Below are 9,622 nucleotides of genomic sequence, written 5' to 3' on the forward strand. Positions count from 1 at the left end.
CCCACCAAATGCCCCAGGGAGCACACCAGATAACAAGAAACATGCATCCTGGTGCGCTCCCGTGCATCTGGCATTCTGACATAGCCCATTTCTAAAATCAGGAGGTTGCACATACACATCATGGCTTGTAACCCGTAATGGATTTTTCCTCCAGAAACTTGTCCAATCCCCTTTTAAAGGCATCCAGGCCAGATGCCGTCACCACATCCTGTGGCAAGGAGTTCCACAGACCAACCACATGCTGAGTAAAGAAATATTTTCTTTTGTCTGTCCTAACCCTCCCAACACTCAATTTTAGTGGCTGTCCCCTGGTTCTGGTGTTATGTGAGAGTGTAAAGAGCATCTCTCTATCCACTTTATCCTTCCCATGCATAATTTTGCATGTCTCAATCATGTCCCCCCTCAGGCGTCTCTTTTCTAGGCTGAAGAGGCCCAAACATCGTAGCCTTTCCTCATAAGGAAGGTGCCCCAGCCCAGCAATCATCTTAGTTGCCCCCTTTTGCACCTTTTCCATTTCCACTATATCCTTTTTGAGATGCGGTGACCAGAACTGGACACAATACTCCAGGTGTGGTCTTACCATAGATTTATACAATGGCATTACAATATTAGCTGTTTTGTTCTCAATATCTTTTCTAATGATCCCAAACATAGAATTGGCCTTCTTCACTGCCGCCACACATTGGGTTGACACTTACATTGACTTGTCCACCACTACCCCAAGATCTCTCTCCTGATGTGTCACAGACCGCTCAAAACCCATTAGCCTATATGTGAAGTTTTGATTTTTTGCCCCAATGTGCATGACTTTACACTTACTTACATTGAAACGCATCTGCCATTTTGCTGCCCATTCTGCCACTTTGGAGAGATCTTTCTGGAACTCCTCACAATCACTTCTGGTCTTCACCACTGGGAAAAGTTTGGTGTCATCTGCAAACTTAGCCACCTCACTGCTCAACCCTGTCTCCAGGTCATTTATGAAGAGGATGAAGAACACCAGTACCAGGACAGATCCTTGGGGCACAACGCTTTTCACCTCTCTCCATTGTAAAAATTGCCCATTGACACCCACTCTGTTTCCTGGTCTTCAACCAGGTCTCAATCCAGGAGAGGTCCTGCCCTCTAATTCCCTGACTGTAGAGTTTTTTCAGTAGCCTTTGGTGAGGGACCGTGTCGAACGCCTTATGAAAGTCCAGATATATAATGTCCATGGGTTCTCCCGCATCCATATGCCTGTTGACCTTTTCAAAGAATTCTAAACGGTTTGTGAGGCAAGACTTACCCTTACAGAAGCCATGCTGATTCTCCCTCAGCAATGCTTGTTCGCCTATGTGTTTTGAGATTCTATCTTTGATGAGGCATTCCACCATCTTACCCGTTATAGATGTCAGACTGACCGGCCTATAGTTTCCCGGGTCCCCCCTCTTTCCCTTTTTAAAAATTGGTGTGACATTTGCTATCCTCCAATCTTCTGGCACCGTGGCCATTTTGAGGGACAAGTTGCATATTTTAGTCAAGAGATCAGCAACTTCATTCTTCACTTCCTTAATAACTCTTGGGTGGATGCCATCAGGGCCCGGTGACTTATTGATCTTTAATTTGTCAATTGAGTCTGAAATATCTTCTCTTTTAACCTCTATTTGACTTAATTCCTTGCTCAGGAGGGGCTATTCGGGCAGCAGTATCTGCCCAAGGTCTTCTGCCGTGAAGACAGATGCAAACAACTCATGCAATTTCTCTGCCATCTCGTTTTATCTCCCCTATCCCTCCCTCACCATCCAGAGGGCCAACCGCTTCTCTGGTGGGTTTCCTGCTTCTAACATGTTTGAAGAAGCTTTTATTATTCCCCCTAATGCTTCTGGCCATGTGTTCCTCATAGTCTCTCTTGGCCTCCCGTATCACCTTCTTACATTTCTTTTGCCACAGTTTATGTTCCTTTTTGTTCTCCTCATTAGGACAAGATTTCCATTTACGGAAGGAAGCTTCCTTGCCCTTTATGGCCTCTCTAACTTGGCTGGTTAGCCATGCGGGCACCCTCCTGGACTTAGTCGAGCCCTTCTTCCTTTGTGGTATACACTTCCGCTGGGCCTCTATTACTGTTGATTTGAGCAACCTCCATGCTCTCTGTAGAGACTGGACTCTTTTTACCTTTCAACCTCTTTCTAACCAGCCTCCTCATTTGAGGGAAGTCTGCTCGTCAGAAGTCAAGGGCTTTTTGGATTCTTCCGCCTGTATTCTTCCCCCAATGTGCATGTCAAAATGGATCACAGCATGATCACTGTTCCCCAACAGCTCAGTAACGTTGACATCTCTAACCAGGTCCTGAGTACCGCACAATATTAAATCCAGAGTCACCTGTCCTCTGGTGGGCTCCATGACTAGCTGCTCTAAGGCACAGTCATTTAGCATGTCAAGGAATCCAGTCTCCTTTTCATGACCAGAACACAAATTGACTCAGTCAATATGAGAATAATTGAAGTCCCCCATGATTACAACCCTGTCCCTCCTTGTCACCTCCCTGATCTGTTTCCTCATTTCAAGGTCCCCTTCTGGTTTCTGGTCTGGAGGATAATAGTACACCCCCAGTATTACATCGCTCCACAGGCCTGGTAATTTAACCCATACAGATTCTATGGAATCGAACCCACCTTCAATCTCACTTGGCTGAATTCTATCCCTTCCTTAACATAAATGGCCACCCCACCTCCAACATGCCCTTCCCTGTCCCTCCTGTATATAGCCCGGGACTGCGGTATCCCACTGATTCTCCGCATTCCACCAGGTTTCCGTTATGCCCGCTATGTCAATGTTTTCCCTTGTTACCAGACACTCCAGTTCTCCCATCTTTGCTCGGAGACTTCGGGCATTTGCATAAAAGCATTTGAACATGGAATGCCCCAGGATGGGCTGCTTATTAGCTCCTTTGTGCCCGCATCCTCTCATTGTGCCAAACAGTCTATCACATCCCATCATGCTACCATTCCCAATTTCTTCTCCTATTCTGCCTTTACCTTGTTGTTCTCTAACCTCCCCATCCTCGTCCTGTAGGGATGAGGAGTCCCGAACCGGTTGCCCCTCGGCTCCTGTTGGCTTTCCCCCAGGGATCAGTTTAAAAGCAGCTCTGACAGCTTTTTAATGTTATGCGCCAGCAGTCTGGTTCCATTCTGGTTCAAGTGAAGCCCATCCCTCTTGTACAGGCCCCACTTGTCCCAAAATGTTCCCCAGTGCCTAACAAATCTAAACTCCTCCTCCCTACACAACTGTCTCATCCACGCATTGAGAACCCTGATCTCCGCCTGCCTAGCTGGCCCTGCGTGTGGAACAGGTAGCACTTCAGAGAACGCTACCTTTGAGGTCCTGGCTTTAAGCTTCCTACCTAATAGCCTAAATTTGGCCTCCAGGACCTCCCGGCTACACTTGCCCATGTTGTTGGTGCCAACATGCACCACAACCGCTACCTCCTCCCTAGCTCTGTCTATCAGCCTGTCTAGATGAGAAGTGATGTCCGCAACCTTCGCACCAGGCAGGCAAGTTGCCATGCGGTCCTCACATCCATTGCAAATCCCCCTCTCTATGTTTCTAATAATCGAATTTCCCACTACAAGAAGCCCCCGACCCTCCTCCCACCGAGGAGTATCCCGAGTACATTCAGATACGGGCCCGTCCCCTGGAGAAGGGGTCCCCCCTAGGGGATTGTTTCCTTCCTCTCCAGGATGATGTCCTCCAGCCCCGAGACTTCCCACCCAAGCAGCTGAGGAGCTGCACGCCTGAGGTTGGGACAAAGCCTGATCGTCCCCAGAAGTCTCCCTATGGTTCTTCTCTGCCTGCCTCTGCTTCTCCAGGTCGGCCACCAAGGCTTCAAGGGAGCGGACACGTTCCCTGAGTCCCTGGAGCTCCTTGCACCAAGGACACACACATGACTTATGCCCCAGAGACATATAGTCATACATGTGGCACTTGTTGCAAAACACTGGATAGTCCCCACCCTACTGCTGTCTGTCTGACTGCATAGCTTTTTTATTTTGTTTGTTTTTGTTTAGGGGTACTTGAAAACCCCACACTGGTTAGCAGCCCTCTTCTCAAGGGAAGAGAAAGGGCGGTATCTGGGGCCCTGGCTTCCTCGCCCTGCTGCTGCTCGCACAGATGCTAAACTCGTGGTGCCTTACCTGGCACTTTATTCCCGAGGCACTTGGATTCCCAGAGACCATGTGCGCTTCTGCAGAGAGGCTCATGGGGTGACAGGCACTAGCTTTATACTCCTAGCTAGCTCCTCCTCCCTCCCTCCTTGCTGATTGAAAAGGGACTGGTCTTCCCAGGTGAGATTTCCCTGAATGGGATGCTTGGATTTGCCGAATGGGGCTCTTATCAACTCCTAAAGGTCAATTACTATGACCTAAAGGACAATGACTATGCTAAATTGCCCTGGCTGGGTGGGAATAGGCCCTTCCTATGTTCTTACCCTCCTACTTCAGTTCTCTGAGGCTGGACTGTTTTTTAACCTCATGCTGGTTTTTTATTTGAGTTTAAACCTCACTGGTTTAAGAGTTTTTTGACTTGGCAGAACTTACACACTAAGGTTTAAATCCTGTTTAGCCCTGCTAAAATCCTGCTTTTATTACATGTGCACCTTTATTTTATTTATTGCTCTCACCTAGATCCTGTGTCCTAATTTACTGAACCTTTAGATTATGTTCTAATTTAGATTAAGTTTAACTTGGGTTAAGTATAGGGTTAATTTAAACCAAGTAGAAAAATTTGCTTTCCACTTTATCCCCCTCTGTTTTATTTATTTTTCCAAGTGCCTGTACCTTGGGCTCTTACTCACAAGTAGGACTCTGCTCCTGCTCAGAGTAGACCTCTGTACGCATTTACGTATTTATTTTTATTGCCCTCACCTAGCTCCTGTGCCCCAACTTGCTGGACCTTAGAATCCCTTCCTCAGGTTAGATTAGGTGCTAATTTAGGTAAAGCTAAATTTCAATGTTGATCTAAGGTTGATTTAAGGTTAGAAGACAAGGAGTAAGAAAGAGTACACTTACCTTCTCCTTCTCTTCCTCCTCTCCTCTTCACAACTCAGGGAGTCTTCCTTCTCCTTCTCCAAAACTCAGAGGTCCACTTGCCTTCCCCTCGCACAGATGTTAAACTCTCGGTGCCTTACCTGGCACTTTGTTCCCGAGGCACTTGGTGTCCCAGAGGCCACACGTGCTTCTGCAGAGAGAATTATCCAATCTTGGGCACTGATCTGAAATAATCAGCTTGGAAACCTTCAATAGGGTGACCACATACAGTGGAGGACAGGCTACCTATACCTTTAACCATTGTATAAAGGAGGCAATTTTGACAGGTGCAGTTCAACATGGAAGGATTTAAAAAGCAGCACCTGCCAAAATTCTCTCCTTTATACAATAGTTAAAGGTATAGGCACTCAGTCCTCCATTGTATTTGATCACCCTGCCCTAGATAGGTAGTGTCAAGAAAGAAGCCTCTTAATTGTCTACCAGACTCAAGAATACCAGACAAGATGCGCCATTTGTTCTTTCATGGAATTTCCTCTGTTCCCAATAGCAAGCCAGTTCTGTTTATTCATAAAAGAACAGCTTCTGCTTTTTGTAAAAAGAGGCAGTACATTTCTCCCACCTTAAAACCATAGCAAAGCCCTGTAACCTAACAGATGGGGCCTGAGAGTTGTTCAAAGCCAAAATCGGCTTTTTTTACCTTTTGAAATGTTTGATGGTCTCTTATTTTGGCTTTCAAAGTGGTCTAGTGACTTTCAAACCATTTTCTGGGGAACTTAAAATTATTATCGGTTCTTCAGTGAGAAGGTGAGTACAACCTTTTGTGAAGGATACTTTGCCTACCACTATCAGCCTTCCTCTTCAATGTGCAACCACAAGATCGCTGCTGGGTGTGTTCTCAGGGCACTCTCCACACTTACATAAAGCAAGAGTGCAGCTCAACAGACCTGGATAGCGAAGCATGCAAATTAAGTGTATCTCTTAGAATCTGCCCCAGAATCCTCTACAATACACAAGGGTTCCATGACAATCATATAGACAAGACTGTTATCAGGTTGCTGGGGTACCTTGGGAAAATTCTGCAATTAGCTCCCTTAATCTCCCTCCATGATGCATTGAGGGCTCCCACTGGTAACCCACTTGTACAGAGGGTTCAGGTTCCACCTGGCTAGATTGGCCCTCCAATGGATGTAGGCCAGTGTCTGTTGTCTCCAATCACTTATGCCTACCCAGTATTTAGGGCTTCCTCAGCACACATTTCTGGAAAATGATCCCAATGTGGCATATTTTAAAATGTCTGGTCTAATTTAAAAACATTTTGGGTGACATTAAAAATGTATCTTTAAGGAGTTTTGAAATGCTAGTAAGTAGGAATGACTTCTGCATTCTCATGCTCCTCAGCTGCCTTGATGTTAATGCATTATACATTTTGTATATATATTTTACAAGAGAGAGGAAACATCCTTTGCTATCATGCAAAACTGCCCTGGAAGAAGCAACAGTGTTTCTTATTTAATTTTATTTTTCATGACAAGACCGCAGAATAAACTGAGCTGTCCAAAGCTGTGATGAGACAAGGCACAGCTGAACTCAAAGGCTTAGATGGCAAAGGCTCAGCCTTCCACGCCAGATTAGCCAGAACTACTTTAGTAACATCACTGATTTGTAAACACATTTGCTCAACTGTGATTGCATCACATTCTAAAAGATTCATGTACTAATAAAATTGACAGCCTTTTGTACTACTGAGCAGTTAGGTCACCAGCAAACTGATGTGGTTTGGATACTGGGAACAGAAATGAGAGGTGGAGTCTCCTTGCTGTAGGCATAGTCTACTGGCTAGACTCCCAGGACAGCTTCTGTAAAGAGGCTAGAACAGAAAGTACTGCTTTGGCTGTTGCAGACAGAAAAGCATTTTAAGAGGAGTCCAGACCCAGAGATCTGAATGTCAATTCTTTATCTGTAAGTGAATTTGAAGTAGTCTTTAGAGTCTGGAAAAGGCACATGTATTGAGAAGGACCTAAAGTTCTTAAAAAGTGACTGGTGCAGCAATTTTCAACCTATTCCATCTTACAGCACACTGACAAGGTGCTAAAATTGTCAAGGCACACCATATTGTACTGATTTGGTTTTTTTTTTTACAATTGACAAGGCATGCCATGCTGCCAGTGCGAGGCTCACATCCCCCAATGGCCATACGAATGACCCTCCCCCAAATTCCCATGGCATGGTTGGCAACTTTCAGTCTCGAAAGACTATGGTATAAGCCTACAGGAATACCCAGTATTCCCAGGCGGTCTCCCATTCAAGTCCTTACCAGGCCTGACCCTGCTTAGCTTCTGAGATCAGATGAGAAATTTATGGCACACCAGTTTGCTGTGGTGCACTGGCGGAAAATTGCTGAGCTAGTGCCACAAGTCTCAATGCTTGGTGGTCTTATTGAAGATCTATGCAGCTCTTCCTCACACTGCCAACCCAAGAAAAGGAGGTAAACCCAGAACCTCACACAGTCATTCATTTGAATTCTATTCATTGCATGAAACTCCCACAAGTGAAACTGCAGTAATATTGGCACCAGCATTTGGTGCCAGTTTTTGCAGGGCCCTCAGCAAGATGCTTGTTGGTGCCCCCCATGAGGGAGTGCAGTATCAAGTAATAGAAGGCCCTGGTCCTGCAGCCACCAAGAAGAAAAAAGAGTAAGTAATGGTAGCTGTGGCAGGAGGCCAGGGAGCAGCAGAAGGCCTTCTGAGAACACTGTGCCCTCTGCAATTGCCCGAGGATGCTCATCCCCAATGCTGGCCTTGATTGACACCATAAGCAGCAGTTCTCAAACTTAACAGAGTCACAGTGCCTCAGCAGCTTCTTACCAGCTCAACCGGGTACTGCCATCTTGAATTTCTTGAATTCTTGCCAGATCCAAAATGGCGGCACCAGGGAGAACAGATAGGAGGGGCCACCAGGGACATCGTGTAGCGCCCCTGGGAGTGCGCCTTGATGCCCTAAGCCAGTGGTTCTCACACATTTAGCTCCGGGACCCACTTTTTAGCATGAGAATCTGTCAGGACCCACCAGAAGTGATGTCATGACTGGAAGTGACATCATCAAGCAGGAAAGGTTTTGGCAATCCTAGGCTGCAATCCTACCCACACTCACCCAGGAGTAAGTTCCATGTACTATCATTGTTAAAAGCATACACATAGTAGCCTGTTAAAAGTACATATGTGCAACATTTCCCCAAATGTAATCACATACCATGGTAGCATCAAGTCTAATATATTAAAAATAAAATACTGAAATGAATGGGGACTCCCTGAAATTGGCTCGCAACTCACCTGGCGGGTCCTGACCCACAGTTTGAGAAACACTGCCCTAAGCCATGACACACATTTTGGGAACCCCTGCCATATGTATTTTACAGTTTTTGCATTCTTGGTTTTATAGAATTTTATTTATTGGATTGAGTTTTTATTAATTGTGAGCCACCTTGGGCGTCTTAGAGCGCAATCCTAACTTGCGCTGGAAGCATGCAGGCCAGCAGGCCTGCGCTGCATCCAGCACATGTTTGGGGTCAAAACTGGTGCAGCCCGAGGCAAGGGGGAACAAGTCCCCTTACCCCATGTTGCGCTGCAGTGACCCCAATGAGTCTACTCGAAGCTGCGCCATCTGATGAGGAAGTGCAAATCCAAGGAACCCAGGACACAACTCACCTTTTCCCGTGGGCCCTTAGTGGTGGCCTATCTTCCCTTTGAGTGGTGCAATACCCCCAGGCCAGCCAAGAGACTTGCACTGGCCCAAGTCCAGGTTTGGATTGGTCCCTTAGTTTTTAAGAGGAAAGGTGGCATATAAATCTTTCAAATAAATAAATTCCATCTACACAGGAAATGGTGCTAACAAAATAATATTAAAAGAAGCTGTTTGTAAAAATAAGCTAGCCTGCTGCATCAATCCCCTTTTCAAGCCAACGAAACCCCATCTGAACTAAACCCCAACAATACCTCTCACCCCATCTGTTGGCACCAAGATCCACAAGTTAATTATGTCTGAAGACGTGCTTCTTTTCTCTTTTTCATCTTTTCTCTGTCCTGAATCCACTGCCAAGCAGGTCATTGTTTTTTCCATTTGTTTGGCCCCAATACTGTAATTCCAACCCATACAGACATTTTTAAAAAAAATTCACAACAGTATTGTGAAATGTGTTGCATTTAGAAGTATATAAATTAAACAAACTTGCCTCATGTCTGTAACAAATATTCTAATAAACACTTTAAATTTACTACTTCCATAATTTATTGTGGAATTTGAAGAATCATACATGCTGCACCCATGCAGCCATGTTAAAACAGATGTGCCTTAGAACATGTGGTTGTGCTATAACAAACCAGATATAAAATGCCTCATATCGGCTTAGCCTAGGAATATGATACACGAGCAGTTAGGCAGCATCAGAAAATATACTTTTAAATTACAACCCAGTATGTTTACTCAGAAGTAACTTCTCAGAAGTAGTGCAATGGGAGTTTGCTTCCTGAAAAGTGTGCACAATCAATTTCATCACTATTTTCTAACAATTACACAAGAATGCCTCCCAACTTGAGGATATCTGA

General features: G+C 45.4%; 1 protein-coding gene across 1 annotated transcript in view; it reads right to left on the minus strand.

The window, feature by feature from the left end:
• COL8A1 (collagen type VIII alpha 1 chain) overlaps positions 1 to 5,156 on the minus strand; it is a 92,996-nt gene extending 87,840 nt beyond the window's left edge. The window contains exon 1 of the mRNA XM_066621971.1: positions 5,043 to 5,156. The gene's annotated coding sequence lies outside the window, so the exon portion shown is untranslated. The remainder of the gene's footprint in view (positions 1 to 5,042) is intronic.
• Positions 5,157 to 9,622: the final 4,466 nt, after the last annotated feature.

The sequence above is a fragment of the Tiliqua scincoides genome, chromosome 3 (assembly GCF_035046505.1).
Source record: "Tiliqua scincoides isolate rTilSci1 chromosome 3, rTilSci1.hap2, whole genome shotgun sequence".
In the NCBI taxonomy this organism is placed as follows: Eukaryota; Metazoa; Chordata; class Lepidosauria; order Squamata; family Scincidae; genus Tiliqua; species Tiliqua scincoides.